The 4,954-nt window shown below is 43.3% G+C and overlaps 1 pseudogene; it reads left to right on the top strand.

Annotated features, from left to right (window-relative positions):
• The first annotated feature begins 635 nt into the window (after nt 1-635).
• Nucleotides 636-1,322, top strand: LOC103011859 (SIN3-HDAC complex-associated factor-like; annotated as a pseudogene).
• Nucleotides 1,323-4,954: the final 3,632 nt, after the last annotated feature.

Below are 4,954 nucleotides of genomic sequence, written 5' to 3'. Positions count from 1 at the left end.
GGAAAAATTTCTAGGTCTTATGGTGTGTGTGTGTTTGTGTGTGTATGTGTGTATGACGGGATATCAAAGGAGAAGTGGAAAGTACAAAAAACCAAAAAAATAGTTTAACTTCAAGAATCTTAAATAGTATTTCAGTGGTTTTCTATGTGTGGTTCTGAACCAACAGCCTAACTTGTTAAGAATGAAATTCTCAGGCACCTCTGCGGACCTCCTTGAATCGGAAGCTGGGCTTTTGTTTAGACCCTCCCGGTGATGCACACTCAAATCTGAGAACCGCAGCTTAAGAAGAGGGCCAGGCGCAGGGCAGGGAGGCGGCGGCTCAGGACGCGGTTCCCTCCGGCCACCCCGCCCCGGCCCGCCCCGCCCCGGCGGGCAGCTCTCCGCCGGAACTCTCCCTCCCACCCCAGATGCTGCGTTTACCCCCCGAGCCGCCGGGAGCTGTTCTCTTTGCTGTCTGGGTGCCTCTGTCTCGGTCGTCGCGTGCCCAGGGGTCCATCCAGTGGCATTTTGAGTTTTGAAAGGTATTTTTGAATATAAGAAACACTTTACTACCCAGAAGGAATCTAGAAAGTGGAATTGGGGAAGTTATTACATTGGAGGAACTATTGGTGTCCTTCAAAGCATACTAAGACTATTGCCCAGAAGAAATGATGTTTGGTTTTCGCAAGCCAAAGGTGTAGGGAAGTATAGAGGGCTGCTATACTTGCAGAGCTAAATCCTCCAGTTCTCGATTCGCTGACAGTTAACGCTATAAAAAGGACTTACAGAGCTGTTTTGGGTTACATGAGACTCGTTCAGGAGACATCTGTAATGCCGGTGTCCTGCTTGTGAAAAGATGGAAGAAATTGCCAGCAGGATCAAAAAAAAAAAAAAACTGGAATCATGTGGTAGAAGCAAGGGCAGGACCCAGTCTAAAGACTACACGGAAACCAAAGAAAGTGAAAACTCTATCTGGAAACAAGATAAAAAGCAACCAGATCTGTAAACTGCAGAAGGAATTTAAATGTCACCATTCTGATGTTCACAGTACCACCTTAGGTGCCTCTCCAGCTCAATCTCCTTGTTATAGTAACCAGTCAGCTGATGGCTCAGATACAGAGATGGCTTCTGGCTCTAACAGAACGCCAGTGTTTTCCTTTTTAGATCTCACGTACTAGAAAAGACAGAAAATACGCTGCGGCACTATCTATAAAGGCCGTTTGGGGGAAGTCCTTGTTGACATACGTCTATTCAAGCCTTGCTGCAGAAACAAGAAAGCAGCTGCTGGGAAGCCAGGGGAGCAGGGGCCAGAGCCTCTGCCCATCTCCACTCAGGAGTGGTGACTGAGGTTTATGTAGAAGGGGAACAAAAAACGATTTACATTTTGGAAAACAAAGCAACAAAATGACCCTCCTATTTTTAACTTGGATACCTACTATTCTGCCAAAGGAAGATTTCTAGAGTAGTTTTGAGTGTGTTGTTTTCCTTCCAGTTCCACAAACTCTGAAGCCAGTATCTAGCTTACTAAAAGAGAAAACGAAGTGTACATAATATTTAAGATGCTGAGTTATTTCATAGGAAAGCTGAATGCTGCTGTAAGGTGCTCTTTAAGTCTTTTTTTTAAAATCCCCTTCTAATGAATGAAATTAGGGGAATTTCAGGGGACAGAGATGAGATTTGTTGTATGACAAATGTATGTAGTTTTAGTCTTTCTATATTGAGAAGCAGTGGTTGGGACATTTTTTTAAGATGGCTGGCTACACTTGTTTTCCTTCTTTATAATAAATTTGTCATAACTCAGTAAACACAGACTTGCCCCTAGAGGTAGTTGTTAATAACTTTGAAATATTAAGGTGTTGCCAAGGTTCTGATGATTCAGACCTGTACTACTGAATATTAAGCAGGACAGACTAAGCTCTCTAGTGTGAATATCTTGAAGGAGTAATTTCTAAATATACAGAGGTAACTTGACTGCATATGTCGCATACTGTGTCACCTCCCTCCATATTGGTATTTGATAAAGTTTTTAATTTATATGACAATTCTAAAGCAGAATCAAAGTTCCTCTCAGGGAAATGTCCAGTCTTTAGGATGAGCAATCATGTATGAATAGTACCAAAGCATTACCACTTGGTAGAGAACGCACTCTATTAAAAATGTTAAATGATCTGAAAAATAAAATGTGCAAGTCTTCAGGATGACACATGAAAAAAACAAAGGTTAGGGGCTTCCCTGGTGGCGCAGTGGTTGAGAATCCGCCTGCCAATGCAGGGGACACGGGTTCGAGCCCTGGTCTGGGAAGATCCCACATGCCTCGGAGCAGCTGGGCCCGTGAGCCACAACTACTGAGCCTGCGCGTCTGGAGCCTGTGCTCCGCAACAAGAGAGGCCGTGGCAGTGAGAGGCCCGCGCACCGCGATGAGGAGTGGCCCCCGCTCGCCGCAACTAGAGAAAGCCCTCGCACAGAAACGAAGACCCAACACAGCCAGAAATAAATAAATAAATTTATAAACAAACAAACAAACAAAGGTTAATGCTTCTTGAGGCACATCTCTTAGAGGGCTTGCAAGTGTGTAAATAATTTGTTTATGTTACATGACTGGTGACTTCATTGAAAATCTGCACAATTCAGTTTTAGCTCTAGATTACTTCGGCTGACCTTTGTGAAGGTTTTATTTGTGTAGAATGGTTGTTTGACTTGTTTTAACCTATTAGGGTTTGGGGCTTTTGTTTTTGTTTTCATTCTATATTAAAGTAAAATTCAACTAAAAGAAAAGAGTTGTATGTTAATGCTGAGTGGGTTGCTTTTGGTTTGGTTTCTTTTAGTCAGGCTTTCTGAACATTGAGGTGTTAGATGATACATCCTAAACGTGGAGCTCTTCAATTCTAAAACCTTCATTAAAAGCCTTTTACTTGAACCCGCCCCCCCCCACAAAAAAAACAAAAATAAAGAAGGCCAGAGAGAACACCAAATAATATGCAAACTAATTTTGTACAGTACACTTCACATAGAGTTGAAGTTAGCCCAGGTGCTTTTGGGAAATGATTGTTCTTGTTACGTGAAGCCTGGCTAGTTTTTCTTTTACCTTGGAAGTATTAACAATCCCCTTGTGAACCCTGCTTTTCCCCTTTCCTGTCTTCCGAAGCTGGCCTTTTGTGGTTAGATGCAGTGGGCCACGGCGCTGGGATCTGCCCAGGCAGCTGAGGCCCTTGGATTTCTTTTCCACGTGACTGGCCTAGGATGGCCTTCGTGACGGTAACTGTGCTATTATTTCCCACACTTCATGTTTAAAACACTTCAACCTGCTACAAACCAGGCTTCCACGTTCCTTTGAGCAACATCCGGAGCAGATGTGTAGCTTCCACATGTACTCCTAGAAGTAAAGAATGGACAGGAAAACTTCTATCCCTTCCCCACATTTCAGTTTCACAAAAGTATTTCCCATTTAGAATATAAATCTCTATATAGATTTATTTGCTGGCTGTTTGCAGCCGTATCAAGTGTTCTTCGTTGATCATCATTCTGGAAATGTCCAGAAAAAGAACCTATAATTGTTATTCTGGATCTGTAAAATAGCATGTCTTCCAACCATTCTGTGTCTTCATTTCCATATTTATGTTCCAGAAATCACGATCAATTTCCCAAATTCTAAACTTACACAAATTCTTTTATGCCTGGGCACTGTTCCCAATGAATTATTTATTATACTTTCCTTTTCATATAGTTTTTGCAGGATATTTTCTTAGCTTTACCCATTTGTCTTATTCCAGCAGTCAGGATGGGTGCAACCGGTAGATAAGAAAGGTAATATGATTTAGAGGATGGTAAATGGCTTTCTTGCAAAATGTCTCCTTTACTAGGTATGAAGTAAGGCCTGTGTTTTCATTGGCCTGTCACATTTTCCAGTCCTGATCTCTCTCCCACACCCCTGCCTGATATTTTCAACTCCTTGCTTGGTGTCATTCAACTGTCGACTGAAAAAAATGCACAGTGTGAGAGTTGTGAGTTAAGTTTTATTTGGGACAAAATGAGGACTATAGCCCGAGAGACGGCATTTCAGATAGCTCTGAGAAACTGCTCCAAAGAAGTAGGGGGGAAGGTTAGTATATATGTGATGCTGAAGGGGGAGTACATGCAATCAAACACACATTTTTTGCAGAAGGTTTCTGCTAGTCACAAGGAGCAGTCGTCACCGTGAAGGATTTTAGTGCTTTTCTAGATATGAGGAGATGCAAGAATTGGGCTCATAAAATCATGTCCTGAAAATATCTATCTGAAGACCTGTTCTGCCAGTTTTTTCCAGAGCAGAGTGCCTCATGTCTGATCTCCACCCTGAACTCCTTTCAGGGGGTGTTGAAGGTCAGCAGCTGCAGTGGCTCATAATTTAAACCTTATAGAGGTAGATGGCAAGTGCCAATGGCAAGTGCCAATTTGTGGGTGACACAACCTTCTAACATGTTCTCTAATTCTATAGCCGTGCTTCTCAAACTTTTCTGTGCATCCCTTGTAAGCTTTTTTTTTTTATAGTTTTTTAAAATTTTTATTTATTTAATTAATTTATTTTTGGCTGCATTGAGTCTTCCATGCTGTGCGTGGGCTTTCTCTAGCTGCAGCGAGTGGGGGCTACTCTTCATTGTGGTGTGCAGGCTTCTCATTGCGGTGGCTTCTCTTGCTGCAGAGCACGGGCTCTAGGCGCACGGGCTTCAGTAGTTGTGGCATGCAGGCTCATTAGTTGTGGCTCGCAGGTTCTAGAGCACAGGCTCAGTAGTTGTGGTACACGGGCTTAGTTGCTCCACGGCATGTGGGATCTTCCTGGACCAGGGCTCGAACCCACGTCCCCTGCATTGGCAGGCGGATTCTTAACCACTGCGCCACCAGGGAAGTCCATCCTTGTAAGCTTTTTAAAACACAGACTGCTGGGCCCATGGCCATCCATTCTGCTTCAGCAGGCCCTGAATAGGTTGGAGAAGTTGCA

The sequence above is a fragment of the Balaenoptera acutorostrata genome, chromosome 18 (genome assembly GCF_949987535.1).
Source record: "Balaenoptera acutorostrata chromosome 18, mBalAcu1.1, whole genome shotgun sequence".
NCBI lineage: Eukaryota > Metazoa > Chordata > Mammalia > Artiodactyla > Balaenopteridae > Balaenoptera > Balaenoptera acutorostrata.
Note: the sequence above shows the minus strand (reverse complement) of the source record. Positions and strands in the feature narration are given on the sequence as shown.